The following is a 15,118-nucleotide window of genomic DNA, read 5'->3' as shown; positions in this document are numbered from 1 at the left end:
TTTCTTGGCTTTCATATGAGGAATGTCACTTTGCCTTCTTGTTCCCTCAAATTGTAAAATGTATGGCCTTTGTCTTTTCTACTCGCAATCTCTCATTGACTCGTATAGTTCAATTCCCATTTTACCACACAATTTCAATGTTGAAAAATGCTTGGAATGTGACATCAACCCTCCAAATTGCAATTCTTCCCAGATTTTGACATCATCTTTTTCCCCCGGACTAGAGTCAATTTCAACCAAATTTTTATTTACACCGGTTGACTCTAATTTCATATTTTTCTTGGCATCATTAACACTCATGGAATCGGTTGGCGGATGTTCAATTCTTGATTCCTCAAAGTAGAGCTCACTTTCTTCCTCGAAATCGGACTCTTCTTGACTTCTTTCCACACTCTCAAGTTGGTGGGCATAATGAGCCTCAACCAATATTTTCATTTGCTCTTCCAAAGTGCGGATATGTTCATCATTGTGAGCCAAGCCTTGTTTCAAGTCCTCAAGTGCAAAGTTATGCTTCTCCTCATTTTCAAGAATGGTCTCCAACATGAGCATCATCTTCTCATTATGAGCATTTGAGAGTTCTTCTTGCTTTTGATCAAGTGCCAAGGAAGGATTTGCGGCTTCAACCTCCAAGGAAGATTTTTGGCTATCATTAACTTCCGAGGCTTTTTGGACCTCTAAAGCTTCAAGAATATCTCCCATTTGTGAGTGCAACCTTTCAAGTGCCAAGTCATTTTGGAGACTATTTTCCAAAAGCTCCCCCAAGGCACTTTGTTCTTTGTTTCCTCCTTCGATTAGGCATTCTAACATGAGCTTGAAATCTCCATTTTGACCATGTTCAACTTCTTCCATTTCCATAGCCCTATCATTTTCATCACAAAAAAGTAGAATCATCATAGCGGGGGCTTGGGGAAGGGAAGGACAAATAAGCACAATACTCCCAATGACCATTTTGACGACCACACTTATCACAAATACCCCATTCATGGGTTTAAGATTGTGCGCACAATCCACCCCCGGGAGAATTTAAATAATTTTGCCACGAGTGTGGTCCTCCATAATAAGGACAATGGTCATTAAAGTATGAACAACTACTATCCGACCAATTTTCATTAAATGATGCCATTTTTCAAAACTAAGAAAATAAACAAGAAACAAACAAGAAAAATAGACCAAGGTAAGAAAAATTAATTATACAAATATTCACAAGTTTGGACCAAAGCACTTATGCTTATTTCTCAAACAACCTAAATTACGCCAAATTCTTCCCCGGCAACGACAACGGTGCCAATTTTGATGACGTCCAAATCCACTATTAAAAAGTAAATGGACGCGGTCGCATGCAATATAATTTACCCAACTATGAGTCGGGGTCGAATCCCACAGAGAACAATATGTAGGCGATTAGGAATGTAAGAGAATTATCACTTGTTATGCAATGCCAAACACTTAGAATTGATTTTTGAAAATGCTAAATGTGGAAATGTAAACTAACCTGGAAAGCAAGTAAAACGATCAATGGCTACAAGTATGGATGCATTGGGAATTACACTCAAGTAATGATCCAAAGTATTTCACAATTTTACAAATATGAGGGAGTTTGTGTTAATTAGCCATGGGTAATAATTCTATATTAGCTTCTTCCAAAGACTAACAAGACTTCCAAATTGAATTATCCCTAAAATAATTAAGAGATTAAATACACATGGATATGGCTACAAGTAGTTCAATCCTATCCCTAGGTAGAATCTATAAAATGAGGGTTAAAGCCTCAAGTTCTTGTTAATTAATCTTTCCCAACCCCAAATAATCTTTTCCAAAATTAATTCAGAGTTATTGGGTGAGTTCTAGGGTTAGGTAATCCCTTTGGAAATATTAAAGAACAAGAATAATTAAAGAAACAATAACTCACTTCATAAAAGGATAAAAATCATTTAATACATAAGCAAAATAAGGTATTTAATACACACTTTAAATATGAATATTCCCATAAACAAGATTCAAGTGTTGGATAAAATACTACAAACTTAGATATACAATACAAATCAAGGAAATAAAGAAATAAAAATAAATGGGTGAGAAATTCTCAACCACAAGCTTCAAATCTTCAAGACCAAAGTGTGTGTGCAAAACCCTAGCTTCCCACCTTGTTCTTTCTAGTATTTGGAACTGAAAATAAGCCAAAGGTATATTACAAATGAGTTGGTTTGGGTTTTAAAAGGTTTGGGCTAAAAGATGTGAAATTACAAAAGTGCCCAGAACTGAAGCTCGATTTTTGCATTTAGGAACAAAAGTTTGCAAATGCGAACTATGACTGCACTGCTTATCTTCGCATTTGCGATCAGTACTTCACATTTGCGAAGGTTGACTGCCTGTTGACTTTCACATTTGTGAAGTATTCTTCGCATTTGTGAAGACTGCCTAAATGGTCTTTCTTCGCAATTGCGAGATACTTCTCGCAATTCCCAACACTGAGATCTTCGCAATTCCCAAGAATATGTCGCATTTGCGACAACTGAGGCCCTTTTCCAGATTTTCCTTTTTTTAGCTTCTTTTTGACTCGTTTCACTTGGTTTCCTCAATATCACTTCTAAATTACATAGAACCTGTATAGAATTAAATGGAATTAAACACGTGATTTTATCAGTCAAACATAGCAAAAATATCGACTCAAAGACAAGATAAGTTGGTAAAATATCAACTTATCAGTTGTGCGCCACAATAAGGAGTAATAAGGGTGGACAGGTGGGATCGTGTTGTACGCTGCAACAAGAGGAATAAAGGTGATATATATTGAGGAGTAATGAGGGTGGACATGTGGGATCGGGTTGCACGCCGCAACAAGGAGTAATAAGGGTGAATATTCATATTGTTACTAATTATATGGTGGGATCGGGTTGCACGCCGCATTATTTTGTTGTTTATGTATTCTTCTTCTGCTGTGATTTTGTTCTGTAGCATTGAATTTATCTTAAGGATTGGTTGTAACTGAGTACTGGTAGGATAACTGGGTTCCGTATTATTTTACTACAAGTTACTGTTCCATTTCGTTCCGTGCTTCCTTTTTTGCTTTATTATAAACTTTATGCAGGTTATATTATAAACTCCCCACCGTAGCCTTGTAACTACCTCGTCGAGGTTAGGATCGACACTTACCAGCACATGAGATTGGTTGTACTGATACTGCACTCTGTACTTTCTGTGCAGATTTTGGAGATAGTTGTGGCTGATCGAGAGGTCGGTTGTAGGCATTCATCCAGGAGACCAAGGTAGTCCTGAAAGAGTCTGCAGGCCCTGGTCTCCCCTCCTATATTCTACATTTTTGTTTTATCTTCTTTCGAGACAGATGTACTTTTCTTTCAGACCAATACTTGTAGTTATTCATAGAATGTTCGTGGGTTGTGACACCAGTTTCTGGGTGGTAACTGTTTCGGTTTTATTAATAGTATAAGGATAATTAGTTAATCATGTACTTCCGCTTTTATTTCCGTTGATTTAGTTTTGTTAAATTTTAATTATAAAATGTAAAGGAAAAAGGTGAATAGAACTCTAATATTAGCTTGCCTAGCGAGTGCGATGTTAGGTGCCATCATGGTCCGGACGGTGGGAAATTTGGGTCATGACAAGTTGGTATTAGAGCACTAGGTTGCCTAGGTCTCACAGTTCACGAACAAGCTTAGTAGAGTCTGAGGGAACGGTACGCAGACGTTTATGATTATCCCCAGAGGCTACAAAGTTAGGAACAATTTCACTTTTATTCTTCTATGTCATGCGATTTGATCTCTCAATGCTAATTGAACTCTCTTCTCTATTTCTTTGCAGATGGTGAGAACGCGTACCACTTCATCAGCTGATCAACAGCTCGATCCCCCAGTGGCAGCTACTATGAGGGGTAGAGGACGAGACAGAGACCGTGCTAGAGGCTGAGGAAGGGGTAGGGCTCAGCCCAGAGCTCGAGCAGCAGCACCAATGGCGGAGCCTCAGGTAGAGTTTGATGAGGAGGCTCCGACCCATACCGTTCCAGTAGGGCCAGCTCAGGTTCCAGAGGGGTTCACAGCTACTCCGGTACTTCAGGATGATCTGGTCCGTCTAGTGGGCCTTATGGAGAGTGTTACTCAGGCTGGTACATTCCCTATAGCACCAGCAATCTCTCAGGCTAGGGAGGATCACAGACTCTCGCTACTCACACTCCAGAGCAGATGGCTCCCCAGTTTCAGACTCCAACAGCTCAGCCAGTTGGGGTGGTTCTACCAGGTGTTGTAGCACAGCCCGATGATGGATAAGCTATGTCTTCTGAGGCCTTGTGGATATTGTATAGGTTTACCAAGCTTTTCACTACTACCTATGGCGGTACATTATCATAGGATCCCCAGGACTATCTGGACAGCTGTCACGAGGTGTTACGGAACATGGGGATAGTGGAGACCAATAGGGTCGACTTTGCTACCTTTCGAGTGTCAGGTTCCACCAAGAAATGGTGGAGGGATTATTGTTTGGCCAGACCAGCTGGGTCACCAGCTCTTACTTGGGACCAATTCTTTCAGCTATTTTTGAAGAAGTATCTTCCTATCACTCAGAGAGAGGACAATCAGAGGCAGTTCAAGTGCCTTCAGTAGGGTTCTATGACCGTCACTCAGTATGAGACTAGATTTGTTGATTTGGCCTATCATGCTCTTGTTATACTTTCTACCAAGAGAGACGAGAGAGAGAGAGAGAGAGAGAGAGAGAGAGAGAGAGAGAGAGAGAGAGAGAGAGAGAGAGAGAGAGGAGGTTTATTGAAGGACTTGCTCTGCCTATCAGATTGCAGATGGCTAAGGAGTCAGGGAGTGAGATTTCCTTCCAGTATGTAACCAATGTGGCCAGACGAGTTGAGATAGTTTTAGCTCAATGGAGTGGTCAGGGGTCTAACAAAAGGCCTCATCACTCCGGAGGATTCAGTAGGGCCTTATCTAGAGGCCGAGGTACTTTTAGTAGGGGCCATCCTCCCAGTCCGTTTCATTCAACACTTCAGACATCTCATGGAGCTTCAAGCGGTCGTGGTCCTTATGTACCTCCTTCAGGGCAGCCAACCTATAGTGCACCGCCAGCTTCTATTAGAGCACCTCCTCTTCAGAGTTATTATCGCGGTAAGTCGGCTCGTCAGGGTCAGTCTTAGCTTTCTCAGCCCTAGTATTAGGATGGATGTTTCGAGCGTGGTGAGCAAAGGCATATCCGGAGGACCTGTCTGAGATTGGTGGGTGTTGAGCCACAACATCAAGGTTCTCGTGCCATGATCCTAGCACCGCCCGCTCAACCAGCTAGAGGTAGGGGTCAGGGAGCCAAAGGTAGGGGTCAGCCCGCTAGAGGTGGAGGTCATGCCGCTAGAGGTGGATGCCAGCCAGTAGGAGGCCGTCCCATGGATATGGTTCAGAGTGGTAGGGCCCAACCCCGATGTTATACTTTCCCAGTCAGGCCTGAGGCTGAGTCCTCCGATGCTGTCATCATAGGTACTGTTTTAGTTTGCAGTAGAGATGCTTCAGTTCTATTTGATCCAAGGTCTACATACTCCTATGTGTCTTCTTATTTTATTTCATATTTGGTTGTGCCTCGTGATTCTTTGAGTTCTCCCATATTTTGTCCATACCGGTAGGGGATTCTATTATTGTAGATCATGTCTGTCGCTCGTATGTGGTTATTATTGGGGGTCTTGAGACTAGTGTAGATCTCTTACTTCTCGGTATGGTTGATTTCGATGTCATTTTGGGGATGGATTGACTGCCACCTTATCATGCTATATTGGATTGTCACGCCAAGACTGTGACCTTAGCATTGCTAGGGTTGCCTCGATTTGAGTAGAGAGGGTCTCCTGGTCATTCTACCAGTAGGGTTTCTTTTATATGAAGTCTCGACATATGGCCGAGAAGGGGCGTTTGGCTTATTTGGCTTATGTTCATGATTCTAGTGTGGAGGTTCCTTCCACGGATTCTGTACCAGTTGTTTGGGAGTTCCCAAAGGTTTTTCCTATAGACCTGCCGGGATACCACCCGATAGGGATATTGACTTTTGCATTGATTTTGCTCCGTGCACTTAGCCTATTTCTATCCCTCCATACCGTATGGCCCCGCCAGAGTTAAAAGAATTGAAGGAGCAGTTGCAAAACTTGCTTGATAAGGGCTTTATTAGACTTAGTGTCTCGCCCTGAGGTGCGCCAATGTTATTTGTAAAGAAGAAGGATGGGTCGATGAGGATGTGCATAGACTATCGACAGTTGAACAAAGTCACAATCAAGAGCAAGTATCCATTGCTGAGGATTGACGATTTATTTGATTAGCTTCAGGGTGCCAAGGTGTTTTCAAAGACTGATTTGAGGTCTGGCTATCGTCAGTTGAGGATTAAGACGTCCGATGTCCCTAAGACAACTTTTTAGACTCGATATGGGCATGATGAGTTCCTAGTGATATCATTTGGCTTGACAAATGCCCCAGCAACATTTATGGATTTGATGAACCGGGTGTTCAAGACTTATCTAGATTCCTTCGCGATTGTTTTCATTGATGATATATTGATCTACACCCGCAGCCGAGAGGAGCATGAGTAGTATCTTCAGATTGTTCTTCAGACTCTGAGAGACAGCCAATTATATGTTAAGTTTTCGAAATGTGAGTTTTTGTTAAGTTTAGTTGCTTTTTTGGGTCACATTGTATCAGCATAGGGTATTCAGATGGATCCTTAGAATATTGAGGCAGTCAAGGACTGGCCTAGACCCACTTACGCTATAGAGATCCGGAGTTTCTTGGGTTTGGCAGGTTATTACCATTGGTTTGTGGATGGGCTTTCATCTATAACAGCCCCGATGACTAGGTTGACCTAGAAGGGTGACCCATTCAGATGGTCGGACGAGTGTGAGCCGAGCTTTCAGAAGCTCAAGACAACTTTGACTATGATGGTGTTGGTGTTGCCCACAGGTTCAGGGCCCTATGCAGTATATTGTGACGTATCTCATATTGGACTTAGCGCGGTGTTGATGCAGAATGGCAAGGTTATTACATATGCTTCATGACAGTTGAAGATTCACGAGAAGAATTATCCAGTTCATGACCTATAGCTAGCAGCCATCGTTCACGCACTGAAGATTTGGAGGCACTATTTATATGGCATGTCGTGTGAGGTGTTCACTATCCTAAGAGTTTGCAGTATTTGTTCAAACAAAAGGAGCTCAATTTGAGGCATAGAACGTGGTTGGATCTATTGAAAGACTATGATATCCCCATCTTGTATCATCCCGGGAATGCCAATGTGGTGGTCGATGCTTTAAGTAGGAAGTCAGCCAGTATAAGCAGCTTTGCGTATATTCCATTCGATAAGAGACCAGTTGCATTAGATGTTCAGGCTTTGGCCAATCAACTCATAAGGTTGGATGTTTCTAAGCCCATTCGTGTTTTAGCCTGCACAGTCGCTTGGTCTTTCTTGTTTGAGCGTATCAGGGAGCGACAGTATGATGATACGCATTTGCTTGTCCTTAGGGACACAGTGCAGTATGGTGATGCTAAGCAGGTTATGGTTGAAGATGATGGAGTTTTGAGGATGCAAGGTCGTGTTTGTGTTCCCAATGTAGATGGGCTTTGAGAGTTGATTCTAGAAGAGGCATATAGTTCCCGGTATTCTATTCATCTGGGCTCTGCTAAGATGTATCAGGATTTGCGGCAACATTATTGGTGGAGGAGGATGAAGAAAGGTATTGTTGCGTATGTGGCTTGATGTTTGAATTGTCAGCAAGTAAAGTACGAGCATCAGAGACCCGGTGGTTTGCTTCAGAAGATTGAGATTCTTGAGTGGAAGTGGGAGCATATCACTATAGATTTTGTTGTTGGATTCCCACAGACTTAGTGGAAGTTCGATGCAGTATGGGTTATTGTGGATAGGTTGACTTAGTCAGTGCATTTCATTCATGTGGCAGTTTCATATTCTTCGTAGCGGTTGGCAGAGATTTATATCCGTGAGATTATTCGTCTTCATGGTGTGCCTATGTCTATCATTTCTGATCGAGGTATGCAGTTTACCTCGCATTTCTGGTGGGCAATACAGCGTGAGTTGGGTACACGGGTCAAGTTGAGCACAACATTTCATCCTCAAATGGACGGAAATGTACTATTCAGATCTTGGAGGATATTCTCCGTGCCTGTGTTATTGAGTTTGGAGGTTCTTGGGATCAATTTTTACCGTTAGTGGAGTTTGCCTACAACAACAGTTATCAATCAAACATCCAGATGGCTCCCTATGAGGCGTTGTATGGTAGACGATCTCGATCGCTGGTTGGGTGGTTTGAGCGGGGGAGGCTCGGTTATTAGGTACAAATTTAGTGTAGGATTCCTTGGATAAGGTTAAGAACATTCAGGAGAGACTTCGTACAACTCAGTCCAGGCAAAAGAGTTATGCCGACCGTAAGGTTCGCGTTGTGGCATTCATGGTCAAAGAGAGAGTGTTGCTTTAGGTGTCACCCATGAAGGGTGTGATGCGGTTTGGGAAGAAGGGCAAGTTAAGCCCTAGGTTCATTGGGACTTTTGAGATTCTTCGGAGAGTGGGTGAGGTAGCTTACGAGCTCGGATTGCCTCCCAGTTTATCAGCAGTCCATCTGGTATTCCATATGTCCATGCTCCGGAAGTATCACGGCGATCCATCCCACATGTTAGATTTCAGCACTGTCCAGTTGGACAAGGATTTGACCTATGAGGAGGAGCCAGTAGCTATTCTAGACCGGTAGGTTCGTTAGTTGAGATCGAAGAGTTACCCTTCGGTTCGTGTGGAGTGGAGAGGTCAGCCTATTGAGGCAGCAACCTGGGAGTCCGAGTCTGATATGCGAAGCAAATATCCCCATCTTTTCACCGACTCAGGTACTTTTCTATGTTCGTTCGAGGACGAACAATTGTTTTAGAGGTAGAGAATGTGATGACCCAAAGGGTTATCTTCTATTTTAGAACTCAAATCCATGTTTCGAGGCCTTAAAAACCTCATTTTATACCTTCTCGATTTGCGATTTTGCGTGCGTATTCCGAGCGTGTATCCAGAAAGCCCTTATACGAAAAATTTATAAAATAAAAATTTTTGGCCAAAAAAGTGGATTTTTGTTGACTTCGGTCAATGTTTTGGATAAACGGACCTAGACCTGTGTTTTGACGGTCTCGGTAGGTCCGTAGTAAAATATAGGACCTGGATGTATGCCCAGAATCAAATTTCGAGGTCCCAAATCTGAGAAATGAATTTTTGATGAAAAATGTAAGATTGAAAAATCTAAGGAATTAAAGAAATTGATTAGTGGTTGATCTCGTTTGTATCGGGCCCGTATTTTGGTTTCGGAGCCCGATACAGGTTTAATATAATATTTAAGTCATATTTGTAAAATTTGGTGAATAACGGAGTTTATTTGACGTGATTCGGACCTTTGGTTGAAAAGTTAGAAGTTTTGAACCTTCTTGAAAATTTCATGCAATTTGTTGCTAAATTCGTAGTTCTAGGTATTATTTTGGCGATTTGATTGCGCGAGTAAGTTCGTATGATGTTTTAAGACTTGTGTGCATGATTGGGTTGGAGCCCCAAGGTCTCGGGTGAGTTTCGGATAGGCTACAGAGTGATTTAGAACTTAGAGAATATTGCTTGTGTGCTTCAGCTTGTTGCATTGTGAGATCAGGCATCGCAATTGCGAGCCCGGTAGGGTCTTCATTTGCGAGCCTTTTATTGAAATTGCTATTAGAAGGCTGGGCCGGCAGAGTTCTTGAAATTGCAAAGGGAGACTGGGAGGGGTATGATCGCAAATGCGATCTTTTACTCGCATTTGCGAGGAAACTGTTTGCAAATGCGATACTTTCCTCGCATTTGCAATGGTAGCAAAACTGTGAAGGGCTTCGTATTTGCGATGGCTCCTTCGCATTTGCGAGCTTCACAAATGCGAAGCTCAGGTCGCAAATGCGACATCTGCAACTGATAACTTTGGACTTAGACGAGATTTTTTATTCATTCTCTCATTTTTCAAAAGCTAAACTTCAAGAAACGATTTTCCAAAGGCTAGTTCTTTCCCAAATTATAGGTAAATGATTCTTAACTCATTTCTTCCAATCTTTTACTTCTTTTGACAAGATTTTATCTTAGAATGTAGGGTTTTTCATGGTGGAATTGGGGATTTTTTGGGTAGAAGTTAGAAATTTTAAAATTTGTGGATTTAGACCTCAAATCGAGGTCGAATTCCAAAATCAATTGTATATCCGAGCTGCGGGGAGGGGGGGTAAATAGGTAATCGGGTTTTGGTCCGAATTTTAAATTTTGACCAAGCGGGCCCGGTGTCAGTTTTTGACTTTTTGGAAAACCTATAATTATGCATTAGAATTGATTTCTTTAACAATAATTGATGTTATTAAGTTAATTATGACTAGATACGAGTGGATTGTAGGTGGAATCGAGAGGTAAAGCGGTAATTGAGCTTTGAATTTTCCATTGCGTATCCCCGATTATTGTAAGTGTTTGGTCTAACTGTGACTCGAGGGATTAGGGATCCCCGATTTAATTTCTCTGTGAAATTCCATGTGTGTTGCGTATCGGTTTGGTGAAGAGTGCCTATGCACCACCAAATTATTTGTTTAGCCTATTCCCTTCCCTGTTCCCAATATATTATCTTCCTGTCTTAACTGCTCCATACTTATTGATGCTTCCATGTCTAATTGCTTCTTGTTAGATGTTGTTTTCCTTATTGAAGGTACTAATTGTTCCGTAGTTTTATTGTGTTACATTATTGGTTTAAGTTGGTTTATTGGTATTTCATGATACATTTTGGTTGGTCTCGTTGTGTAGTAATAATTGACGAGATTTTATAAATGTATAGATTTCCGTTTGGTTTGGTTTGGTTTGAGGCATAAATGTTGTGGAGGGTTTGAGCTAAATTGTGAAATCCTTGTTCTTATTGTGTGATTGGTACTGATATGGTGTGATCGGGTTGCACACCGCAACGAGAGGAATAAGGGTGAAATGTGATTGTCTAGTGGGATCGGGTTGCATGCCGCAACAAGGAGTAATAAGGGTGGACAGGTAGGATCAGATTGCACGCCGCAATAGGAGAAATAATGGTGATATATATAGAGGAGTAATAAGGGTGGACTGGTGGGATCAGGTTGCACGCCACAACAAGGAGTAATAAGGGTGAATGTTCATATTGTTACTGATTATATGGTGGGATCGGGCTGCGCGCCGCATCATTTTGTTGTTTATGTATTCTTCTTCTACTGTGATTTTGTTCTATAGCCTTGAAACTCTCTTAAGGATTGGTTATAGCTGAGTACTGGCAGGATAACTGGGTTCCGTATTATTTTACTGCAAGTTAATGTTCCATTTCGTTCCGTGCTTCCTTTTTTGCTTTATTTTAAACTGTATGCAGGTTATATATAAACGTCCCGCCATAGCTTCGGCACTTACCAGTACATGGGGTCAGTTGTACTGAAACTGCACTATGCACTTTCTATGAATATTTTGAAGATGGTTATGGCTGATCGAGAGGTCGGTTGCAGGCATTCATCTAGGAGACGCAAGGTAGTCATGCGGGCATCCGCAGGCCCTGGTGTCCCCTCCTATGTTCTACATTTCTGTTTTATCTTCTTTCGAGACATATGTACTTTTCTTTCAGACCAATACTTGTAGTTATTCATAGAATGTTCGTGGGTTGTGACACCAGTTTTAGGGTGGTAACTTTTTCGGTTTTGTTAATATTATAAGGATACTCAGTTAATCGTGTACTACCGCTAATTTAGTTTTGTTAAATTTTTAATTATAAAATGTAAAGGAAAAAGGTGAATAGAACACTAATGTTGGCTTGCCTAGTGATTGCGATGTTAGGCGCCATCACGGTCCCGACGGTGGAAAATTCGGGTCGTGACAATTTTATTTAATAAAAAAGGAAATTTGTACAAAGGTGAAGTAAAGCATTAGGGCCTCATTTTTTTAAATATTAAGACGTTTGAATATGAATACACATCTGAATATCGAGATTTGTATTAAGATTATGTTTAACCAAAAAATAGAATTTTAGTCAAAGCTAGAATTTAGAAGAACGCGGGTTACTAATAATCAAAAGAATATGTAGAAGAGAATAATTTGGAATACCCAGAATGTAATCAAGAGAAAAACAAGTGAATCAGAGTATATTTCAATTGTGTTCCCTGTCCTTACAAAAGCATTCTCCCTTTTATAATGATTTTTTTGGAGATATGTGTATTGCCTTTGTCTTAATAAGGCAATTATGGGTAATAAATGACAATAAAAGAAACGTTACTCAATCATTTATATTAAATACAAATTCTCTAACGTACTCAGTATTTAATATATGTTAAATGCTGAATTTGAACTATCATGCGTTGTCTGATTCATTTTCTTGATTCTTCTTGATCTTTGATCTTTAAATGACTTAAATAGGTACGGGCGCCGAACTCTTTGAATAACTGCCCGTGCCTCTTTCATCACCTCTCTCGTATCTGTTATTACTCGTGCCTCTTGGCTAATTATAACTCTTTGACCATTTGACTAATCCACGTGTCATGCTCCAATATACAAACTCAATTTTCCCAATACAGATAGTCCCACCACTTTTCATTTATTTATCAATTAAATATTTGGGAAGTGGATTCCATTAAAAAGGGAATTTATGTCATCATTAATGCTATGACAACATTGGCGCTTCAATTGTCTCTTCTATTAAGTGCTCTATACACGTGTCATTCTCCCATCGGTTCTGCAATTTTGCAGCTTTTTTTGAAGGCTTTTACAGCTCCACTATTCACGAAGAGCTAGTTGCCTTTATTATAGGCTTTCCATTATTACATTTCTTGCCTTTGACAGTCGTTTTCTCACATAAATATAACCTTTTTCTCTTGTCCTCTTCTTCATAAAGTTTTATTGAATACTTTATTCTTCGATACTGTTCACTTCTTCTTTAATTCGACCTTCTTCATCATGTCTTCTTCAAACCCTAACCATAGAAGAGTTCCCATCTTGGATAACTTCCCCAATCCCCCTGTTAGACATAGAAGGGGTAGGTAGACTCCATAGTTTAGGATCTGCCCGTGGCGGCAGTTCTTCTATACCTTCCTCTAGTTCTGGTACTCCCTCTAGAATTAGAGGTTCTTTTACTCAGAAATCATCTTCTAAGGGTAAAGAAACTTCTGAACCTTTACAAGAACCTTTGATAGAAGAGATAGTTCCTAGCGACTTATCTTTTACCCATGACAGAGAATCACTTCAAAAATAAGTTTCTGAGTTGAGTCATGCTGATACCTACCCTACCATGATTACAGAGGTTTTAGCCCCTATAGTTTGTAACGACTGTCATTGGAATAGTGACTTACCAATTGTTGTTCCTAATCCAAATCAAAAAATTACTTCTTATATGACTGGTTTTTCTTTCGTTTATACTTATCCTTTTACTCTAGGATTTAAACCAGCCATTGATCCAGTAATTCTTGATTTTTGCCGTTTTTTCCAAGTTTGTTTAGCACAAATTGGCCCACTCGTTTGGAGAGCTGCTTAAGACATTTATCAAACAAGGCGGGTGTTGATTTTACTTTTCCTCATCTAATTCATCTTTACTCCCCTAGGCTCTATCGCATCGGTGTTTTTACTTTAGTAGCTAGGAGTACAAGGGTTTTAGTAAGCCCAGAAGATGATAAGGATCGTGGCTAGTATGCTCGATTCATTGCTGCCCCCACTGTTGGTTTAGTGGGTGAAGAAAATGTTCCTTTTCCCGAGAAATGGAATTTTGCACGTAAGTCTTTTATTCTTATCGTACCTTTTTCTTTCAATTTTGATTTTTTTTAATTTTCTCTCCCTCTCCTTTTTGTAGCAATCATGGGAGTTGTGGATAAAGTTCCCAACTTTCGTGGTTGGGTAGACAAATTATTGAAGGCCGCGCATATGGAGTCCAGGTCCTGGAAATCTATCTCCAATCAGTATGGTTGAAAAGTGAAAACTCATGGTAAGAGTTTTTTTTATATTTTCTCGTATGTAAAATCTTCTATTTATTGCCTTAATTTTCATCCTTCTTTTTGTCAGGATTTTCAATTTGAGGCATTTTTGCTGAAGCAGTTGCGGCCTCTCGAACCTCTACAGGAGCTCAACTCACTTTATGGAAAGCTTAGGACATACTTGTGAAGAGGAAAACCGCTGAAAAAGATTCCGAGGAGGAAGATGAAGATGGCTCTTTGATAAAGAGGCAAAGGGCTAGGAGACGTGTTATGTTCGATGATGAGGTTGAAGTCTCTCCCCTTGCCTCTTCTGCCAAGCCTGTTCATCTCGTCTCTGATGACGATGTTACTCCCTAAGATACTCGTGAATCCACCCACCAACTTTTTGCTAGTGGTTTTGATAGTGGTGATCTCGGGCCTGTTTTAGATGAAGTACCTTTATCGACTTTTTCATCACCCGTGCCTATGATTCCTTCTTTACCGGCCCCAGTTATTTCCGTTCATTCTTCTACTGCACTCACCTCTTCTCCGGCTCCTCCTTTGATTATTCCCCCTTCTATTGTTCATCATACTGAAGTTGGTTCTACGAGCAGAACTACTTCCATGAGTAGCGTGACTATTGAAGTTCCCACCAACAGCAGCCTTTTGAGAAAATCTGGTCAGGCAGACGTTTGGCTCGAGCCTTTGATTGGCTCAATTGAAAAAGAGAAGATGAATAGCCATAACTGCTTGACTTTGATGAACGATGTTGTTCATGCCACTTTGAAGGTATTTTCCTCCTTTATTTAAAAAATTTGTTTTTCTTTTTACTCTTAGATTCTTACTTTCCTTCTTTATTATTTTTAGGCCAACCTCATTGGTACAGAGTTGATGGGCAAAATTTCTCTTTTAGAGAAGGTGGCCTGTGACTCTGAGAAAACAATTCTTGAGGCCGAGAAAGTGACTCGTGAAGCTCAACTAGAAACGGCTAACTGGAAAGGGCAATTTGATAGTGCACAAATTGCTATTGAAGATATACAAGAGAATAGGAGTAACCTGGAGCAGCACGTGTGTGCATTGACTTTGGAATTGGCAGTGCCCAAGGCTTCTTCAAGCCAAGCAGAGAAGGACAAAGAAAGCCTTGAGTCTTCTTTCTCAGATCAGCTATC

Source organism: Nicotiana sylvestris, chromosome 11 (assembly GCF_000393655.2).
Source record: "Nicotiana sylvestris chromosome 11, ASM39365v2, whole genome shotgun sequence".
NCBI lineage: Eukaryota > Viridiplantae > Streptophyta > Magnoliopsida > Solanales > Solanaceae > Nicotiana > Nicotiana sylvestris.
Note: the sequence above shows the minus strand (reverse complement) of the source record.